The 22905-nt window shown below is 40.9% G+C and overlaps 1 protein-coding gene across 3 annotated transcripts in view; it reads right to left on the minus strand.

Annotated features, from left to right (window-relative positions):
- syt3 (synaptotagmin 3) overlaps positions 1–22905 on the minus strand; it is a 134665-nt gene that overhangs the window by 110971 nt on the left and 789 nt on the right.

Below are 22905 nucleotides of genomic sequence, written 5' to 3' on the forward strand. Positions count from 1 at the left end.
GGATGCCAAATGTTAGGCAAACACTGTTTTTAGCAAACAGGAGCAGGGGCCCAGGGTATCAGGTAGGCAATTGTGCTCACAGGGATGTACCTAACATTTTGGCATCCCCCAAAATAAATCAATTAAAAAAATAAATATCTCCCTGTAATAAGCCCAATCCTACAGGAAAAAATGAGGCTAAGTTGGCATTTACATATACCAAAGGAAACCCTTGCTTTGGTTCCCCTGTGTTAACACTGATCTAATCCAGCGCTCTCTCCTAACAACGAGGGCTGAAGACAGAAATCTTGTGTCTCCTCATTAAGTATGAAACAAGATTCCAGCACCCACAGCTGAGAAACAAACCCTCGCACCCACTGTTAAGAGACATGAAAGGAATAAAAAGCCTCATATTGATGTTTCGTGCACACAAATGTTACACTTAGAAAAGTAGCTGAAAATATAATGAGCGCTGGATACCCACGGAGTTGTTATATTTCTCTAGCTATATAGCTCGCCTTCTCATACCAATAGACAAACTCCCACCCAAGCCAAAGCCTCTTTCTCAAGTAAACACAAAGGAATGAGTCAGCCAAGGTATTCCTCAATACTTTTATCCCTTCTTCAATATTCAACTTCTTGACATCTCTGCCTTTTTACTCCTCCACTCTATGATTCACTGCAAGAGGGTGGGATTGAAAGAAAACCCCCTTCCTCCGCACAGCCTCCTACACCATGCTCTCCGTCTTCCAACAAACAAGGCTTGATACTTGTGGGGGGAAATTCCTAGAAGACAAACACTTCCCTCCATTTGCAGAGAATTATTCTGCACACAATAGAATAAAAATAAATATAAGAGTGGTCCAAGTCATTCTACTGCCTGATGCAGTAGAATTAAAAAAGCCCTCGCAACCCAAACACCCACCCTCCTACCTTGCCTTTAGATATTTAACACTACTTGTGCTGTGTGGGAAAGCATGTAGCAGGTATTTAATTGCTGTCCTTGCATGTCACCCCCCCCCCCCCCCCCCATATAAGGTTGTTGGGATAGCTGATAAATCTCTGTTTATTTGGGCTCAGGGCAATGCCGAGAGAATTCACTGAATTATAGAGTATGCAATGAGATGTTTAAACAGGAATTAAGCAATAAATTAGCTCTGCTATTACAAGCACTTTTGTAATTACATTCGTTGTTTTGTTTCATTATTTGGATGCGATTTTCATTTATATTACCCCTTCCTCTCTCTATTCACTAGGCCTGACACGAATGCTTTACTTATATACTTCATCCAGTCCATAACTTGATTAAAAAAAAAAAGAATACAAAGAAAGGGAACATTATACAATTAATCAGAGAATCAACATATATATATATATATATATATATATATATATATGTTCCAATGTCAGGATGATGGATTGACGGCTGAGGGGTGTTTGTATCGGGAAGCCCTGGAGGCAAAAATTGGGGGGGGGGGCAAGAAAAAGACTGGCGCTAAGGTTTATCACTGCATATAAAAGGCAATCTATATATGATCATCCTCGTTCTAGGACAGGCCAAGTCCTCCTACAGCAGACAACATAGGGTGACAGAGGTTGAGTATTTGCACTTGCCTCTATGCTACCGAAAGTACCGTATTACAAGTCCTCCATGCAACATTGACACCTAATATCTTCTGATTTCTGTTAAGTAACTGTGAGAGGGCAGGGCTGATACCCATTTCCGCATTCTGGCAGTTATGGTTTTAGGGCAAAGAGCAAGTGGTAGATTATAAACAGTTTTCCTTGCACTCGGTCAGGTGGAAATACATGTAGAAGGGCAATAGTGGAAGTCAACCAAAATTTACACACAAAAGAACAGGCTGGCACTCTGGACCACCAAAAGGTAGATATCACAAACAGCTATGTTTACATAAAAAAAAATCCATTCACAATTTACAAAAATTGGCATTTCGTGCCACAAGGGGCAAATAATCATAGGCTAAAAAAAGTGGGAGCCAACACAATTGGGAAGGCTACCAGTCAAACATCATGATGAATACAGGCCAGGTTCTTCAGTGTCAAATACCATTTTGGAAACACCTTATAATATTGTTCTATATGGATAGAACATCTGGTAGTGCTCTGAACTCCTTGGAACGCTGCCTTCTAGTCAGCAAGATCAAAATGGATGTGCAGGTCCATTTCCCATTGATTCCTATGCTTACTCTTCAACTCCAAAGCACCCAAGGAATCTTGGTAAGGGAAGCCAATAATTGGCGGACTTGTTGGTCCATACTTAGCTTGTCTGCTCAGCATAACATGTGCTCCAAAGCTTTCCTGCAGCAGAGCTGGCAGCAGTTCCAGGGTTCCCTTGGCGGGCTTTGTTTTTAGAAGTTGCAGACTTGAGCGAATCTCACACAAACACCATAACTCCAAGCAACAAAAAGTGACACAATCCCCACTCCAGTTGACTATGTTTTTATATTTGTGATACTGCAGTGAATGCAAAGTTAAGCTTAGCTGTAAGGTAGCTGGAAAAGTGGGGGGACATGTTGCATTGTGGGTAAACCAGCCCAGAAGAGTAAAGTAGAATCAGGCACATTGGTAGTTTGCTCTACCCCTATCAATGCCATCACCCTTGCAAAGAGTCTTCTCTCATATTATATGCTAAAAAACAATAGATAAAATCCAAGCAATACTCAAACAAGGCTCATTACAAGACTGTAAATGTGCACTATTTACGTTAAAAGTATGGCATAGATAGCAAATGTTAGCTGAAGTGTCACAAATAAACGACTAAACCTTAAGTAGCAACACATGCATACCATATCCTACAGTACATAATGCACCTTTGCTTAAAGGGGATTACATTCAAAAATGCTCCTCTGAGCAAGTTTGCACCTATTACTTTTTTGATATAAAAGCTGTAGCAGTTTTCAACTTCTAATACTGGGCTTTGGGCAAATCAGCTTTCTATCAGTACGGTGGTGTCAGTGGCTCAAGGGACTTGTAGCCAAAATGTATATTTCTGAGCTACAGAGAGGGGCCCCTCCTATTACCTACGAGTAATTTTAAGGAGGGGAGTACTTTTTAACCTGTTGCTTAAAAAATAAATATAGTTTAAATATAAATAAATAAAAATATATAATTTAATAGTGAAGAGCAGTGTGCAGTTTTATATGGTTTTAAGACATTAGGTCAGTCCATTGTTTGATAAAGATTTAGGAGATTTAGAAGTAAGCCTTTTATATAAAATCCACTTACATTACTCTAAGAAGCCCCCAGAATAAGATGCTTTTATCCCTGCATGCAGAGTTATATTGTTTCTCTATTGCAAGCAGCTGAACTGCAGCTCTTTTACTGACTTCCTTGTCTAGCATGAAGCTCAACCCCCTTTTGCTTTCTGGGCACTCCTTCTGTCTCCGATTATGAAGACCTCAAAGAGGCGTCTTTTGGGCACGCTTACTCATTAGGTATATGTACTAGGCTCCTTTGAGGTCTTCATAGTTGGATAGAGTAGGAGTGCTCAAAAACCAAAAGGGGGTTCACTCTAGACAAGGAAGTCAGTAAAAAAGCTGGAGTTGAACTGGCTGTAATAGAGAAACAAAATAAATCCAGACACGGGGAGAAAGGTATATTATTCTGGGGGATGTACCGTGTAATTTTAGAGATTTTATAAAAAGGTTTACTTATTCTTTAAAGGAGAAGGAAAGGTAAAAACTAAGTAAGCTTTATCAGAAAAGTCTATGTAAATACAGCCATAAGCACTCACAGAGTCCTCTATCAAAAGAAACGCAGGATTTCAGTGCAGCTTTTTCTGGTATCTGACTTCCTCTCACAGTCAAATCCTTCATTGCTGGGGCAAGAGTCTGCACAGTTCTCTCCTCTCTCCTGCCCCCCCCCCCCCCCCCAAAAAGAATGCTAAGAACTCCCTCCCTCTCCTTTAGGAATGTGTAATCTGAGCTATAAGAGCTAGAGCTGCCACAGGAAGCTATGAAGACCAAGCTAAAAAGGCAGCTACAATCTTAAACAAATGGAGAAGGCTTCAAGGCTTTACTCAGGTATGGTAATGCTTTCTACAGAATAAATATAATGTTCTAGGTGGCACTAATGTGGCAAATCTATTGGCAGTAAAATGCCAAAATTACTTTCCTTCTCCTTTAAAATTCCTAGAGACGTCTGACTATGTGGGTAGCACACTAAGCAAGTTTGCAATTACCTTGCTGGATTTAGATCCCTTTAAAATGGCATTGTAGCCCAGGATATCTTTGAAACCCACGCTACTACTGTATAGTTTAAACATGCCACTTTGGGTAGCTGAATACGTGATGGTTATATATTAACACTGACAAACGTTAAAGATTTATGTATAAACATGGTCAAACTTTGGCCCTGTCTAGTAACCCATAGCAAGAAATTGCTAGTTAGCTATTACTGGTAACTAAAATACTAAAATTAAACAACTGATTGGTTGCTATGGGCACATTTACCTATGTTACTACTGTAGCTCTCATACTAAGCTCTGCCCCCCCCCCCCCCCCGCCACTTTGCTTCTGTGCCAGCACAGTAATTGGGCTTAACCTCAGTTGTCTGGAGGCTGTAATATACAGGAGTGTAATGATGTAAAGGCAAAGGGTGATAACTGCCCTTCTGCATAGATATAATAGCATTTTAACATATATTTATGTATGGAAGAGCGCTTCTCCACACTGGAGCAACATATACTTAAGCTACAGATTCATTTTCAGCTGTATTGTGGAGCATGTTCCTGCAATTCCCTGTTCATTTATCCAGTCTTTGTTTAATCATTCTGCAGGTTCCCTCCATCTACAGCATGCCATAAAAGCCAAATCCCTATATGATGTAGAAGACTTTTCATGAAGCCTGTCTGGCAGAGCTACATAAAAATGCTAATTACAGCTGTAGCTTAATGACAAACATGGGAGCAGTATTTTTCTCATTCTGCACAAGAAGCTGAATATATTTTATTCCATTATAATGGGGGGTGCAAGTACCATCTGATGGCTTGTTTGCTATATATACTATATATGTATGTATATATATATAGTATAATACCTACTAATGTGTAAGTATAGAGACAGAAAGAGGATCTAAAGGTAAAAGATATTAACCAGCATGTCTGTCTTCGGTATTTCAGGTAAGCTATAAGCAAAGATTTACTGAAATTCCTTAGGCTTAGTTAAAATGAGGCAGATATTGAAATGTACATTATCTTCTTTTACCTTTGGCAATTTCATGATTAAATACAGAACACTCATCACCTCTATATCACACCATTAAGGCTGTGCCAGATGGGCCGTACCCCAACAGATCAGTGCCCGAGATGTGCAGCTAGCCCTGCTAACTTCTTTCATATGATCTGGTCATGCCCCCACATCGCTAAGTTCTGGTCAGCAGTCACTAAATACCTATCAAACAACCTAGCCTTCCCCAATGTGACTGCACCTGAAACCTGCTTGCTAGGAGTCCTAGACAACATAATTCCCCAAAACAGCTCCCGGATACGCTACAGAATATTACTGTTCTATGCAAAAAAAACAGTCGCTATGCATTGGATGGGCCCTACCCTGCCCACCATTACAGCCTGGAAGAATTTAGTGAATGTGGTTGCCCCTCTGTATAAACTCACGTACGAAATTAGGGGCGCACCTGACAAATTTGACAAAGTCTGGGGCCCTTGGTGTGATCTAGAGGGTAACTGAACAATCCTGTTCCCAGTTACATAATAAGCCCCCCAACGTCCTCCCAACCTGTTCTCCCATACCCTGAGTACATAAGCTCAGTAGGGGGATGGATCCAAGATGTGGGAATTACTACCAGTTACACACTCTGTAATGCTATACCTACCCACTCTGTATTGGTAACAAATCCTAAAGGTAGACCTGGAAAAGAAAGACTAATGCGTCTTCCTCATTGCATTGTTAAATGTGATATTTTGTCTTTTGTTTGTATGAAAAGTTAATAAAATACACCTTTGAAAAAAAAAAAAATACAGAACACACTGAGTCTGTCCCAGTGATGTAGTGTGTTATCTCCTTAAAGGGGTAGACCACCCTTAAGTTACCTTCTAGTGTGTTCTAGAATGGCCAATTCATAACAACATTTCAACCAATTCATGCAAACTTTTCAACTGGCCTCCATTTTTATAGTTTTTGAATTACTTGCCTTCTTCTTCTGACTCTTTTCAGCTTTCAAATAGGGGTCACTGACCCCATCAGCTAAAAAAAATGTTATTTTTTTTATTACTTATTTGTATTCACTCCCTCTCCTGTTCATATTCCTGTCTCTAGCAGCCAGATAGGTGCTGAAATGCCAAACTGGAGAGGTTAACAAGAGACTAAATCATTCAAAAACCAGCCTGTGTTTTGCTTTGGGTTGCCTTCTCATGTAAATGCAGTATTAGTTAAAAGTTCGGCCTTCTATTTCTGAATTTCCCATTTACTGGGAGTGAAGCCATAAGCATTTCCAGTATGACGCAGGCAGAAGGCCTAGAAATGGATGGTTTTTCATTGCACCGGCCGCTGTACAAAGCATAAGTCAGACTTATCATTTGGGAGAAACACAAATCATCTTGCCTAGCTATGTCCTTACTTCGAGACCTGTCCTCTGCTGCAGCAGAGCATATCTGCCATATTATTATTCTTTATTATTATGCTGCCTGACATATGCATGGGCTCATGTATCAGCCTTGACAAAGACTAATTGGGCTTGTTTCCCCCTGTGGAGCTGAGCTTAACATAAATCTGCCCACCCACAGTATATCTCTGTTTTTGCACATGGGCAATATAAGGATTTGGCCATCCACATAAGCAGTAATATATAATTTTCATTGATCCCACATAGAGAAGTAGTCATTTACCATAACCCCAAGTGTTAGAGCACTACGTGCCCAATGCATGCAGCACTTTTCTTGCCCATGGACCTTCGGGCAGAGGTGCTGATGAGTGCAATGTGGAAAAACTTTGCACCCTGTCCCACCATTTGTAAATAATCCCTGGTGTGACTGTTAGCCAAGAGAGTAAAAACCACCAACATATGCCCAGCTTATTGCATAACTGTGTCATGTTAGAGATCCACATTGACTCAGTACTATCACTAAAACAAATCAGCTAAAGCCCTTGTTATGTCGGCATTATTTGATGTGTACTAGGTAAGCATAACACTCAACAGGTCTTAATAATGTGACAAAAATCTTTTATTCATAGCCCAATGTTTTGATCACAATTTGTGACCTTTTTCAAGGGAAACAAACATAAATTGTCTTTATATTTTGAGAATATCAGGGGGCAGATGACCAGCATGTCCTGATATTGGGCTGTCTGTGCTGGGCTGGGAGAAGCCAGCTCCATCCCTCTTAATCCCGGCTTGCGCAGGGTCTTCAACCTCATGTGTGGGACAACTACCTGGAGAATTCATTGACCTTGTCTGTCACATTGTATAGGGCTACTCTGAGAACCCCCATGCTATCTACAGATGTTTTGACATAACATGACTCCCATGGCACAGTCAAATTTATTTTAATAGAACAAAGTGTGGTATTGATCCATTTCATTTGAGTGACACGTTTAGACATGGTTAACCTTCTGTAGCAAATGTCTAGATGAAGCTGGCTCCATCTGTACGGCAACAGTGGAGCTGCCTTTAGTTCTCCCACTAACCCTAAACCAGGGAAACCTACCTGTTCCATTCACCCCTTAATTTCTAGGGTGCACAAACATATGAGGCAATAACAAGTCTTGTGGTCTACCCCAACCCACTTTAGAAAACGGTTAAATTACAAACGCAATAATGGATTTTTGTTTCATTTGTCTGATGTTTTCAACCCCTATATTACAAGTATTTCAGGTAAGCTATAAGCAAAGATTTGCTGAAATTACTTAGGCTTAGTTAAAATGAGGCAGATATTGAAATGTACATTATCTTCTTTTACCTTTGGCAATTTCATGATTAAATACAGAACCCACAGGAGTCTGTCCCAGTGATGTGGTGTGTTATCTCCTTAAAGGGGTAGACCACCCTTAAGTTACCTTCTAGTATGTTCTAGAATGGCCAATTCATAACAATGTTTCATAACAACAATTCATGGAACCTTTTCAACTGGCCTCCATTTTTATAGTTTTTGAATTACTTGCCTTCTTCTTCTGACTCTTTTCAGCTTTCAAATAGGGGTCACTGACCCCAGCAGCAGTTAAAAAAAATGTTACTTTTTTATTACTTATTTGTATTCACTCCCTCTCCTTAATTTCTAGGGTGCACAAACATATGAGGCAATAACAAGTCTTGTGGTCTACCCCAACCCACTTTAGAAAATGGTTAAATTACAAACGCAATAATGGATTTTTTATTTCATTTGTCTGATGTTTTCAACCCCTATATTACAAGTATAGGCACTTGCGCTGGGATAAAGGCCATCCTGATATTTTTCAGATCATGTTCCTATCCCCACATTAAATATCTGTAACATAATTCCAGCAGGGACTGACTCTGATACAGTGCCGGGAGAACCCAACAGATGCCAACTGTGTTGTAAAATGACAAGCTCAGCTTGAAAGGCAGACAATCAGCGGCTGCTTCTGAATGCACAAATACTGGGAAAGGTTAGAAAATACCACCCACCGTTACATTTACTATTGTAACACTTGGCTCTTTTATTTCCACGGCGAATCAGAACGCCACGTGGTCCTGCCTTCCTCATAATGGCAAACTGCTTAAGGTTTCCTATTAAAAAAGGTAAGTGCTCTGTTACAATATCTAGAGATTTACCTTTCTTCGTATCACTAAAGGAAACGGTGACATTTTATTTAGAAAAGTTTCATTCCTTTGTAAAAAAATCACTAGACTTTGCCCAGGTTCAGTACATCAGGGCAAATGTGCCTATAAATTAGCCTTCCTTATTATTACACAAAGCATTACAGAGAATATACAGTACATCATTCCCTGCAGCAGTGGAGGTTACCATATTAGGTCCCCATTAAACACATTAAGACCAGTATTAAACCTCTCAGACTCTGTGTTTTTGGATTGTAGAAAGAAAATAGCATGTAGAACATACAAACTCCTAGTAAACAGTTCCCAGGCCTGTATCTACAGATCGAGTCAACTTTGGTGTGATATAACATAACTAGGGTTGCCACCTATCGCTCTGCATTATACTGTCCTTCGGGTGGTGGGGTAAAGATAACAGCACTTGGGGGCCGGGGTGAAGACAACATGGGGAAAATGGGCTGATCGGGTAGGGCAATGGGCTGGTGGGACAGTAAATTGGGGGTTAAATGGGCAGGTGGGGAAATGGGTGGAGCACCCCAGCTCCACCCATTTCCCCACCCGTCCATTTAACCCATGTTTGTGTTAGGGATTTATAGTGTATTATAAATTTATCAGCAAGTAGATTGCCGGTAAATTTGTAATATCAGCTTGGCTCTAGCTAGTTTTACTGGCTATGTCGGTCAAATACATGACTCCCATGGCGCAGTGCACCAAACCAATTCCATAAAATCACTGAAAAAGGTGTGATATTGATATATGTAGTTTGAGTGACATGGTGGGACATTGTATCCAGATAATGTTGGCTTCATCTGTACCACCAGAACCAAACTCAGAATCCCAGTGCTGCAAGGTAAAAGTGTCACCTACTGTAGTTTGTCTCTTTAAAACTGCTAGTTATCTCCCTCTGTGGGTGGCAGGTACATATATCTTGGCCAACAATATTCTCTGAACATTCAGTCATTAACAGTAGCTGGACTGTATAACTGCTTCTATGGCTACAAAGCACTGTAAATGTACTAATTATCCACATCCCAAATATATACCTTTGATTCCCAAACTATAAACTTTCTAACAATGGTGCTATTACATGGGAGGTTGTTCTAGTAGAAAGAAATACACTAAATAAATCTGCTATCTGTTCAATGGGCACCCCAATAATCTTGCCAAGCCCATAACATTCCTACTGAAATTCCCCTCTAAAGATGGGACCTATCAACTGTGCAGAAATCTATGTCGCCACCTAAGCCTCTTTCTGTAAAAGTGGAAAGTTTAGAGTTTTGGACATGGCAGTATTATTGGAGGGTTCCATAGGAATATGATGTTTAGAAAAAATGTACCATGCAGGAAAGAATACTGCAGGTAATATAAATGCTACATACAGTAAATTGCTCTAACTATGGACAGTATTAATGGTGGCAATGAACCCCCACAGTCAGTTTGGTAAGAATCATTTAACAACACAATTTCTGTACTGCAGATAGAGACTGGGTTACCTAGACGACTCTCATGATCAGACTGATCTGCAATGAAGAAGACAAGCAAGTAGAGAAAACAACTGGAAAAAAAAAATCCTGATTTTGCAAAAAAAAAAAAATCATAATGCCATGAAAAAGAAACGGCAACAGTGCACGGACAAATGTATTCCCTGGTACCCGTGTATTTTTTTTAACTTTTATTCAAAATACTGTAGTACTTATGATATGCAACCAAAATTCCACATTTATGTTTATAATATAAGCCGCACAGGCTGCAAGACTCAAGTAAGAGATTATTGTTGACATTTATATCAGAAGATAGATTAGAAAGGCCAAGTGGCAGAGATATGAAAAGTCAGCTAAATTAGTACAAAGCACATTTTGAAATAAAAAGGCTCAACTGAAGTTGAGAGGCTATTGTTCTAAAGGCTATAACACTAATAAACCCGAGTACTGTACATGGCAAAAAATACTTGTGTTATTCTATTGTGAAGTGGCTGTAAGGGCAGAGACACTGAGGTGGCTGTAAGGGCAGAGACAGTAGATACATTGATGAAGGGACTGGAAGCCCTTTTAGCATGAAAGAATATATATTATTAATGGGAATGGATTAACAGAGATTCATTATTCATATATACAATTACAAGATGCAAGGGGTCATTTAAAAAGCAGACAGGGTACAAAATGCAAAACAAAAAGGAACAAATCCCTTCTGGGTTGTTTTTTTTTTGCACTTTGCACTTTGCACCATGCCTTCCACTCCATTTAAATAACTGCTGCCCCAACAAAAACAGAAGTGCCTACATCTGACAGCGCTTTGTTCGTGAGGGGCGGGTGGGGGAGGCACGTAGGCACTCTCACACCACTTAGTGCTTTAGAACTTCTCCTGCGGATTATAGTCATTTACACCTACAGACTCTTCCAGGCACAGTGATTAGTGGTGTATGTAATTATATTACTGATGCTGTACAGTCAGTAGCCCAAAGCCAGGAACTGAATTGTTTTAATAAAACAATGAATCCCTTAAGTTTGTCCAATTCATAAACTTGTCTTTAATGCCAAGAATAGCAATGCAAACTCTACAAACAGGGGTATGGAAGTCTCATCCCCAGTTATTACTGCTCCCTGCACAAGTGCAAGATGAATGTAGGGAAGAAAATTGTGCCTGATAGTGCCCTAGGTGTGTCTAGGGGAGTCACACTGGAGTCCTTACTTCAGGGGTCCCCAACCTGTCTTAGTCGTGAGCCTCAGTCAAATGTAAAAAGACAAGAGAGCAACACAAGCATCATAAAAGTTCATGGAGGTGCCAAATAAGGGCTAAGATTGGCTATTAGGGGCCTCTATGCACCCTATCAGCTTACAGGGGCTTTATTTGGTAGGAAATCTTGTTTTTATTCAACTAAAACTTGCCACCAAGTCAGGAATTCAAAAATAAGCACCTGGTTTGGGGCCACTGGGAGCAACATCCAAGGGGTTGGTGAGCAACATGTTGCCCCTGAGCCACTGGTTGGGGATCACTGCCTTACTTTAAAGAAGTAGAGGCCTATGCTGCACCTTGCTGTACCTGGCTTCCCGGTAAAACCCAGACAGGTGGTAACCCTAGACCCAGGGGATGCCCACTTGTCGCCCACACCATAAAGGCCAATTTTTGGGTTCCATTCCAGGAGTGCAAAGTGGTGCACCTCAGGTTTAGCATATCAGTAACACATAAGGCTGGAGAAATTATGGTTTAAATGAAGATTTTACTCCTTTTTTGATGGTTTGTGGATCCGTAGAAAGGCCACTGTCTGTTTTTATTCATTATCACCTCACGCTGCAACCCAAGGGGCAACATGCTTTACAGCAAACGTGGTAACTAAACTATGGTAACTGACGGTTACATTACAGAAAGCTAATACTGTAATTAGTCTCTTATTTAGGGATGTTGAAATGAGAAGTCCACTCCACCCAATATTCATAATATATTAGAGGCATAAAATAAAGGTAATCATGTTAAATGATGATACAACCCACATAGGAACCACACGCGTTTTCCCAATTGGGAAAGGGACTAGGGATTCTCCATATATACAGATATACAGCAACCACACAACATGCAGATCTCATATACTCCCTGAGCTTCTGCATGTCTGCCCAACCCTTGATTGTGATGTCTCATGTACATGTGTGGAGTGCAGCCATGCAGTTTATTTGATGTAGTAAATTAGAAGAAATGTGTCAATATTAGAGCAAACATGGGCAAGCCATGACCTTTCAGACCCTTCACTACTGCTAATACCTCAACAACATCTGAACACCTTTGGGAATTTTAGAGCTTTATGGCCTTAGGTTGTCTGTCCCTGACACAGGGCACCAAAAATACACAAGGCTGCTGTACAACTAAACAAGGAAACAGCCCTATGACCTGAGAAAAAGCAGTAAGTAAATATAAATAACAAAATCAATCTTTAGTTACCCTTTAAAGTTAGTCTAGTTTGTATTTCCAGGATATAGGGTGAACTGGTGAATCATATCCCTATTGTTTCTTATGACAATAAAGCTGTATCTGGGATGTATTCTGTAATATAAATATGAGCAGGTCACTTAAGATTAAATTAGCTATAGATACCTGTAAGTCACTGGCCTAATGAGCTGTTTCTGGGCCAGCAGCCCTTGATGACCCTGATGAAAATCCCCCCAGGGAGATGCTATAGACTATGTTACAGGAACCTGTGATTAACAGGTTAACACAGAACTGCCGCTGCCAATGGTTACTTTCTATGGAAATCTATAGAGAAAACACAAGTTGCACTGAAAGAAACAGATACCATTAACAATCATATAAGTGCACATGTCTAGCGAGAACCCGAGAGCTCAGAGGAAGGCCGTGTCCTGCAGTGCAAGCAGTACAGATGTTGCGCTCTATACGCCAGCTGTATATTATTGCTAAATTGTACAAAGGACAATCTGGCCTTAAAGTGCTACTGAGATGTGCAGGGAAGTCTCATACACAACTACACTATGGAGCACATTTACCAATGTACGATTGGTTACAATTAGAAAAAATCGTATGTGCGTATTTTCTGAGATTTTTTTTGTTAATTTCCGCAACTTTTTCGTACTTTGTGTCAATTTGTGCAACAAAAAATCGCATTTGTCGCAACAAGTACGAAAGTTTCTGATTCGGTCAAGCTTCGGTATTGTGACTTTCTGTTGGCCAGGTTTGAGATGCAGAGTGCCATTGAGTCCTATGGAAAGCTTCACAAAGCTTGCATTGCAAGTCAGAAAGGGTTCCACACCGTTTATGATCACTGGGATACGAAAATTTTGTGACTTTTGGGCTTGCTAATAAATTTACGATCGTTTCAATATGAAAATTTCGTATTTACAATATGAAAGTTCCAAAATTATTGCATTGAAACAAAAAGAATTTTTGTGACATTTTCGATCATCAGAAATGATCGTATTTTGGAATTCGGATTTGTACATTGATGAATGGGCCCCTTTGTGTTTGGGAAGAAAGTTATATAGAGTGAACTGTGCCTGCCTGAGAATGTCTCCTGTCCTCTCCCATGGTAACTACTGGGCGGTCAACTGGGCGGTTGACTTTAGTCATCAACCAAGTGGTACCCAAAAGATGTCAACAACATCTTCAGGGCAAAGTAGATAAAAACATTAAACAGGTATGGGGGGTTATGTAATAAAAAGTGCAAAGTCTGCAACTGGTCAAGTCTCTTATAGCAGCCAATCAGCAGGCAGCATTTACAGGTCACCTGTTTTAAACAAAATATATTATTGGTTGCTGTTGGTTTATTGCACCTAGGCAGACTTTTGTTAAAGAAAAACTATACCCCCAGAATGAAACCTTGTGTGCGCCATGAATTGTATGATCCCAGCGGGCTGCCCTTAATTTTTAAAATGGGAATTTTCTATTTAGAAGTACCCAACGGCACATACTACAGGTATGGGACCCCTTATCCGGAAACCCAATATCAGAAAGCTCCGAATTACGGAAAGCCTGTCTTCCATAGACCTCATTTTAATCAAATAATTCAGATTTTTCAAATTGATTTCCTTTTTCTCTGTAAAAATAAAATAGTGCTTTGTACTTGATCCCAACTAAGATATAATTAATCCTTACTGGATGTAAAATAATCCTATTGGGTTTAATTAATGTTTTATTGATTTCTTAGTAGACTTAAGGTATGAAGATCTAAATTACGGAAAGACCCCTTATCCAGAATACCGGAATACTGAGCATTCTGGATAACAGGTCCCACACCTGTACTAAACAAGTATATTTTTATGAAAAAGGTTTATTTAGATGAAGCAGGGTTTTACATATGAGCTGTTGTATTTGTATAGTGACCTACATTATTTCGGGGTATAGTTTTACTTTAACTGAGACTATTGTAACTGAATTCAGTAACTAAATACTGTGGGGGCCAACCACTAACAAAAATGTATTGTTTTTTTAGCAGCCTCCCTTCCAATATAAAAACATACCGATTATTTTCTATAATCAAAGAATTCTCCCTGAGATTTGAGCCGTGTGATTCCGCCACTTTAGTCCCTCCATGCAGGGATTCCCTATCTCCACGTCACTAATCGCCAGCAAAGTCAGTGTTCCGAACAACATGGCAAGCCTTGCATTGTCTTCCTGTCTAAGGCATGGAAAATGATTTTATATGACAAAACTCTCTCAAATAGCTGAGATTAGAACTCCTTCTACTCCCCGCGTAGCCTCAGTTGCTTAGTTACACGCCCATCGCACTCAGGGCCTCATTCTGTATGAAGAGAGCGGATTAATCCGCTTTCACCTCTAACTCCAACTGACAACAATGGGAGATAACAGGGGGAACTGTCAGACCTGCTCTTCTCATGGAGAATAAAGCTGGCTGTTCAATACTGCAACATACAATTAATTAACCCTCAGATTGCGGAAATTCATCAGATAGAATGGAACCGAACATAAAATTCAACGGATAGAAGGCATTCCTGTGTGCTTGAAGCCATTTAGTTGGAGCAGTCCAGACTTTCTATATAATTCCAGCACCCACATTTACTTATCCGCATTCCCATTAAATGTCAGCTACTTCCTCAAGAGATGACATTGCCATACAGCACAAAGTGTCAGAATAGATCATTCATTCCCCATCTCAAACAGCCATGACTGATTGTGGTTATAATTCAGTTATGACTTTCAAAAGACTGTACTGCGTGTACAACAAAAAGAGTAATAGCAGCATATGTAATGCTGAGGGAATGTGTCAAATGTGTCAGCGTGCCCAATCTTCATTGTAGTATATGCAGAAGGGGAGCCTTCTTGTGCCCGAAAGTCTCACAAGCAAAGTATCTAGGAATGGAATGGGTCCCACTGTCGACATAAGAACTCATGGAAGTTCTTGACCAGTGATCATGATTTATATACTTTAAACTGGTAAACAATCAATCACTAGTTGTCAGATATTTTCCGCTTAAGCCCACCTTACAGGAGAGGGAAAGGTACAATCATTGGGGCAGAGATCCTCAACCTTTTAAACCTGTGAGCCACACTCAAATGTAAAAAGAGTTGGGGAGCAACACAAGCATTAAAAAGTTCATGAGGGTGCTAAATAAGGGCTGTGATTGGCTATTTGGTAGCTCCTATGTGGACTGGCAGCCTACAGAAGGTTCTGTTTGGCAGTCCAACTGATTTTTATGCAACCAAAACTTGCCTCCAGGCAGGAATTAATTAATAAGCACCTGCTTTGAGGCCACTGGGAGCAACATCCAAGGGGTTGGGGAGCCCCTGAGCCACTGGTTGGGGATCACTGCATTGGGGAATGACAAATGTTAGGCACCCCCCAGTGATTGTATTCACTTACCTGACACCCTGGGCTGGTGTTCCTATTAGCAGAAAACTGCACCAGGGTACATGTGACCCAGCGTTGCTCTTCTTCCCTTTCTTCTTCTTCGAAATCCCAATAAAAAAAAAAACAGCTTTTTTGTTAAAATTCAGCTTTTCGCTGTACTGCAAACGTGCACCCAGCATGAAGAAAGTGTTCAGCTTTTAAGCTTCTGCAGATTATATTGAGGCTCCAGAAACAGGCAGCGCATTATCAACAATTTTATGTAAGTTTATTTAACATGGAAGCTCTAATCCCTAAGCGCAGGGTGTAACTCTGTTGTACAAGAGGACGAGAACAGGACTTAGCAGAACAGGCACTGAAAATAAAACTACTGGAGCACTGCCCAGGGGTATCAGATATGTGATTACAATCACTGGGGGGGGTGGTGCCTAACATTTGGCCACTCCAGTGATGGAACTTTTCTTTCTCCTTTAGAAAGAGATAACACATGTACACACAATGCTGTTGTTTCCAGTAAGGAGGTTGTAGAGAGAGATGGAATGTGGCCCCATTAGCTCATAACAAGGTCACAGATACATAACACCATTGGTGTATCAGTCATAGTTCCAAGAATGTCTAGGAGATCAAGTAAGTTTTCACCACAAATCATACCCTTATTGACCTTTGAGCTAGGCTTTTAGATGTATCTTGGAAAACAACTAGAAAAACTTCCCAAATTGCACCTTACATTGCTGAGCCCCCAGTGTCTCTGCTTCAGGCCCCCCAAAAGAGCAGCCCCACAGTTTGGAAATCACTGAATTCTATCACTGAGCTCCATTAGATCACTCCACTCGGCATTCACAAAATGACCAGAAGAATGGATGTTATTTAATTAAATAGCACTGTAAAATTACTACCGGCCACTGACAGCGTGTACTCTATAGCCCACTTTTAACATTCGGAGGAAATATCTCAAAATTGGTAAAGGAAAGTAGGTTGGTCCATCATTTCTCTTATTAATTGATTTTACAGACCACTCGTGTTTAAAACCAATGTGTTTAAGCCCACAAGTTTATAGAAAATGCTTCCACTTTTTATTAAAAGGGAACTCCACCCAAATACAAAATTATCTTTACTTTTTTGAATAGTAAAGATTATTTCAAGCAACTTTTCAATATATATAAATTAAAAAATATACAGTCTTTTCATGATTTTTAATGTAATAATATAGTTTGGAACAGTTCCCTAAGCCCCCTGTTCCGCTGCTGATCTGGTTATTATAATTTGTCACATTAATGTTTTAGTCCCTCCTCCCCTGCCAGGATTTCAAATAATGCAGAAAGAAAAGAACTGTTCTGCAGCTGGATTTTGGCATATAAAAATGGTAAATGGAAGGAACAGATTACAGTGATGGGTATATTAGGAGTTTCTGTGTTGTGTGGAAGCTGGAGTTTCCCATTAATTAATAAAAATACGATAGGCCTGAGACAAGATAACCTTGTAAATAAAACATTTTCTTACGAGTGCTATTCTGTCTGCCTTGTTTTATAGTTAATTGTTAGTGGTACCTTCTCCACCTGCTCTCAAAGTAAAGCATCTACACAGTTTACTTTTCCAACCTACTGGTTACTAATGGGCATATTGTTGGTCATGGCATGATTGTGATATTTCAACTCAGAAGGTTTTGGGTGGGGTGGGTACAAGATAAGATCCCAGAAAATACATTTATAGCAGCATGATATGCACCAAAGCACATTATATGAGCTGCTCATCATTAGCTCCTTGTTTCAACTCACCCTGACTGTGTCAGCTACTCTGTTTCCAATGCAAACTCCTACAGAGGTAATGGCATAGTGAGACTGTTGATAGTGAGGTACTATTCTTGCCTTCGGCACCAAGGTTCCCTGGCTTGGATCTGTAGAGGTAACAATATCTAACTGCCCAGAATGACTGCGGAGTCTGCATTGGGTTGCAGTTCATGTAAAGGATCTGTTTCCACGCATTATTGAGAATGTTCCAAATTTCGGGAAAGCCGTCTCCCATAGACCCCATTATAAGCAATCAATTCTACTTTTTAAAAATCATTTCCTACAACAATAAAACAGTACCTTGTACTTTATCCCAACTAGGATACAGTTAATCCTCAATGGAGGCAAAACAATCCTATTGGGTTTAATGTTTAAATTATTTTTTTTAGTAAACTTAAGGTATGGAGATCCGAATTAAGGAAGACCCCTTATCCCAAAAATCCCAAGTCCTGAGCATTCTGGATAAAAGGTCCCATACCTGCATCTGCAATCAGCAGCACTCAATACTGCTTGCTTTAGATCTGGATTGTGATCTGATTATGTCTGGTTATTTTGATGCGCACTATTAATCCTTGTAAATAATCTAAAACAAATCCAATTTAGCCTAGCTTTGCCTTTACATTACTATAAATCCAAGCTGAAGGTCTGTTTTCTTTCATACCTCCTATAATGTCTTAAGCACCAAACCCCTAGTAATCTGGCTTTGGTTTAATTCCAAGCTGCCATACAGCTATTTAGATAGGGCTATTGGGTTAGGAATGCTAGGCACAGCAGCCCATAGTACGGCATAGAGAAGAATTAAAAAAAAAAAAACAGAAATCATATTTAGCAAGAAAACGCAGCCATCAATGAAGGAGAATACACCAGACACAGCCAAGTCAATGGAGAACAAAATAACATATTGTAACGATTGGATAAAAAGCATGTGTCAAAATATTCCAAAAGGAACGTTTCATTGTATTCACTCAATATCTCAGAGGCAAAGGGAAACCTCCTTTTCTCTCTTCTTTTTTGATACATGGTACTAATAATATAGCTTTTAGGAAATGTTTTCACAGACTGCAAAATCAATTCAGTAGAACCAGACTGAGAATAACCCCTTTCCCTAGAAAATAAAATATTAGCAAGCTAAACTGGGTCTGTGAATGAAACCGTCCCGTCATTTATTAATGGTAAAGAAGTGACAGATAGCATCTTATAGGTCATGTGACCTGCAATATACCATATATATATAAGGGAATGTCTTGGCAAACCAGGGGTGTGATTGTGTATGTCTATTTGTGTGTGTCTATCTATGTGTGCCTGTGTAAATCTTATTGGTGGTTAGCGACATACAATAATATAACTATAGCATCAGGTACATTATACTCCCTATACATGCCAAACCTCTAACTATAAACTTACTATGGTACCACCACCTAAACACGTTTCTAACAATGATCTACCCTCTCTCTACTGGGGTACTAGAACTCCCCTAAAACAACAAAATGCCTACTCCATGATAGTCAAACTAGGCTACAAAAGAACCACATCTCAGACACTTTAGATTGTAAGCTTATGCGAGTAGGTTCTCAAGTTTCTATTTTTATTCTGTAACCCTTGTTATCATTTAGGCTCTATGTAAATAGCTGTACATTTTGATTTCTGGATGTTCTCCATGATCAACAAACTAAACCACTGTAATGTATTACCACTATTAGATTAGTAAATGAGGGATGATATGATGCACTGTGTACGTGTGTATGTCAGTGGGTTAAGACATAATCACAAAAGAAATAGCAACAGGTATCCGAAAGCACAGAATGAAACATTTTACAAGAGACACAGGTGGCAGAATAGAATTCATATCTAGGTACTAAACTGCTAAACTCCTACTCTCAACATCCGCCAACATGGGGGGGAGTTAAGTAACTGGAGAGGGTCAGGTAGGGTATTTCTGTTGCCAAGATCAGATCAGCACAATAGAAAGTTAGCCCACTGGGGGTGCACTGTACAAGCAACAGGCGGCTAAGATTGTTTTGTAGTGATAGCCTGGAGTATGGAGATCAGTGTGTGTACAAACAAAGCAGTATTTCTGCATAGAAGCACAGGAAAGAGCTGACGGGGTGTACATGATGCAGGGAGTTTATGTAATCACATCAGGGGGCTGCTCATATATTAGGACATTATGAGACTTATGCCAGTCTCTGTTGCATGGATGATGCCCCATTGTTTATTTCCATGCATTAATGGGCAAAGTATCCTCCCACCCACATATACACCAAACAGGGAGCAAGTAAAAGACACTTCTCAGTCTCTAAAGATGTATCCTTTGATTCTGCCTATACATATTTAAAAGAACACAGCACATGATCAAATATCCATGTCCCTGATCCCCCATTATAGGAGCAGCTGTTCCAGGGGTACCCGTTGTGCCCCTACCCACATTTGCTCAGATTCAGCCTTGCATACTGTCCTGATTGTCTACCAACTGTCCATTCCAGTCTGACAAGCAGCACAAATTTAGGTCACGCAGGGTTGGGTTGTATAAAAACTGAAATCTTTAAAATATCAATTTGCCAAATACCTGCAAACACGTTAAACAATACATTAATCGTAAGCAGTTTTTTCAGCTCATAATATGGACTCTGTCACATCCCTGTATTGGATGGCAATATGGATTGTTATTCTATTACAGGTAGAACAATCTGGTCCATAATGATAATGTTCTGGCTTTTGTGCTGCCAGTGGCCCAGTTTGCTTCTGTTCTGTTCCAATCTATTCATCCTACCTAGCCTGGCTCAGCCTTCCATTCTATTCCCTAATTTGCCATTCAGTGTCCCATTGTATTCCTTGGCCTAATTAATTCCATGCAGTGGTCTCTCCCCTATCCATTTCCTTCACACCTTTTGCAGTTTGGTATCTCTTTCTATTTTATTCCTGCTGAAAAAAATCACTGTTCCTTTCCCATGTATTAAACAGTTGTACTTTAGTCCCATATAATGTTTTATCCTGTCTATCCTGCTGCGTCCCCTTCAGCATCCAATTCCTGTCTCCTCATGAGCCATTTTACCCTATGTAATGCCTGCCACTATTCAGCATACCATTATAACCTGCAATGCTTATAGTGACTCTGTACTCTGTTTGTTCTTATGTTCTAACTAAACCCATTAAGTGTTCCACTATGTTCCCTGTACTGATTAGTCCTGTTCACTGTTCCATTCTGTCTCCTGCCCTATCTAGTCCAATTTGGTGCTGCAATAATTGCCCTGTCCTGCCTAGTTCCACTCACTGTTCCGCTATGATCCCTGTCCTGCCTAATTCTATTTTCTTTCCTACCAACACCCTTTAACCATTCAGTATCCCCTGCCGAGTTCAACTGATTGCTCCAAACATGCAATTTTCTTACGTTTTCTGTTTTCTGATGGTTTCATATCGTCTGTCCCACCAAACTCCACTCAACATTCAAATCTGTTCCTGCCCAGCGTTCCACTGCATTCCCTGCTCTGCATAGTTCCATTCAATACTGAAGTCTATTTCCTGTCCTGCATTATCAATGTTCCTTTCTATTCCTTGTCCTACATAGTCCCATTCACCATGTATTTGTAGTTCCTTTCTGTCCCCTTACCCGCTTATTCCTTAGTTTTCCATCTTATATCCTACCATGCAGTAAGGGTTCTTTATGTCACCATTCTACCTAATGCTATTCATTGTGTTATTTTATACATATAAACATGATATTCTATCATCTGCCCTAAAGTCAGTGCTCCTCTGGGTCCCTTGCCCTGCCAAGTCCCATTCAGTGTTCCATTCTGTCTCTTTCCCCATAGTCAGTGTTCTTTTGGGTTCTTGTTCCTTTGGGTCCCCTGCCATACCTAGTCTCATTCTGTACTCTATCCTCTCCCCTGCCCTATAGCCAGTGTTCCATTTGGTCCCCTGCCCTAACTAATCTCATCCTGTGCTCCATCCTCTCCCCTGCCCTATAGCCAGTGTTCCATTGGGTCCCCTGCCCTAACTAATCTAATCCTGTGCTCTATCCTCTCCCCTGCCCTATAGTCAGTGTTCCATTGGGTCCCCTGCCCTAACTAATCTAATCCTGTGCTCTATCCTCTCCCCTGCCCTATAGTCAGTGTTCCATTGGGTCCCCTGCCCTAACTAATCTAATCCTGTGCTCTATCCTCTCCCCTGCCCTATAGTCAGTGTTCCATTGGGTCCCCTGCCCAACCTAGTCTCATTCTGTGCTCTATCCTCTCCCCTGCCCTATAGTCAGTGTTCCATTGGGTTCCCTACCCTAACTAATCTCATTCTTTACTCTATCCTCTGCCCTATAGTCAGTGTTTCATTGGGTCCCCTGCCCTACCTAGTCTTATTCTGTGCTCCATCCTCTCCCCTGCCCTATAGCCAGTGTTCCATTGGTTCCCTTGCCCTACCTAGTTCCATTCTGTGCTCCATCCTCTCCCCTGCCCTATAGCCAGTGTTCCATTGGTTCCCCTGCCCTACCTAGTCACATTCTGTGCTCCATCCTCTCCCCTGCCCTATAGTCAGTGTTCCATTGGTTCCCCTGCCCTACCTAGTCACATTCTGTGCTCCATCCTCTCCCCTGCCCTATAGTCAGTGTTCCATTGGGTCCCCTGCCCTACCTAGTCCCATTCTGTGCTCCATTTTATAGCTGGTTGCGAACAGTGTCCCATTGTGCCAGTGCCCTATGGTCCCATTGCAGTCCCTATTGCCTCTCCTACCTGGTACAAGCTGTGTGAGTGTAGGTGCCTGTCCCCCCTGCCCAGAGGCAGTCCCTCCTGCAGGTACAATAGCCCAGAGGCAGTCCCTCCTGCAGGTACAATAGCCCAGAGGCAGTCCCTCCTGCAGGTACAATAGCCCAGAGGCAGTCCCTCCTGCAGGTCCAATAGCCCAGAGGCAGTCCCTCCTGCAGGTACAGTAGCCAGAGCCCCCCTGCAGGTACAGTAGCCAGAGCCCCCCTGCAGGTACAGTAGCCAGAGCCCCCCTGCAGGTACAGTAGCCAGAGCCCCCCTGCAGGTACAGTAGCCAGAGCCCCCCTGCAGGTACAGTAGCCAGAGCCCCCCTGCA

This window comes from Xenopus tropicalis, chromosome 7 (assembly GCF_000004195.4).
Source record: "Xenopus tropicalis strain Nigerian chromosome 7, UCB_Xtro_10.0, whole genome shotgun sequence".
NCBI classification, from domain to species: Eukaryota; Metazoa; Chordata; class Amphibia; order Anura; family Pipidae; genus Xenopus; species Xenopus tropicalis.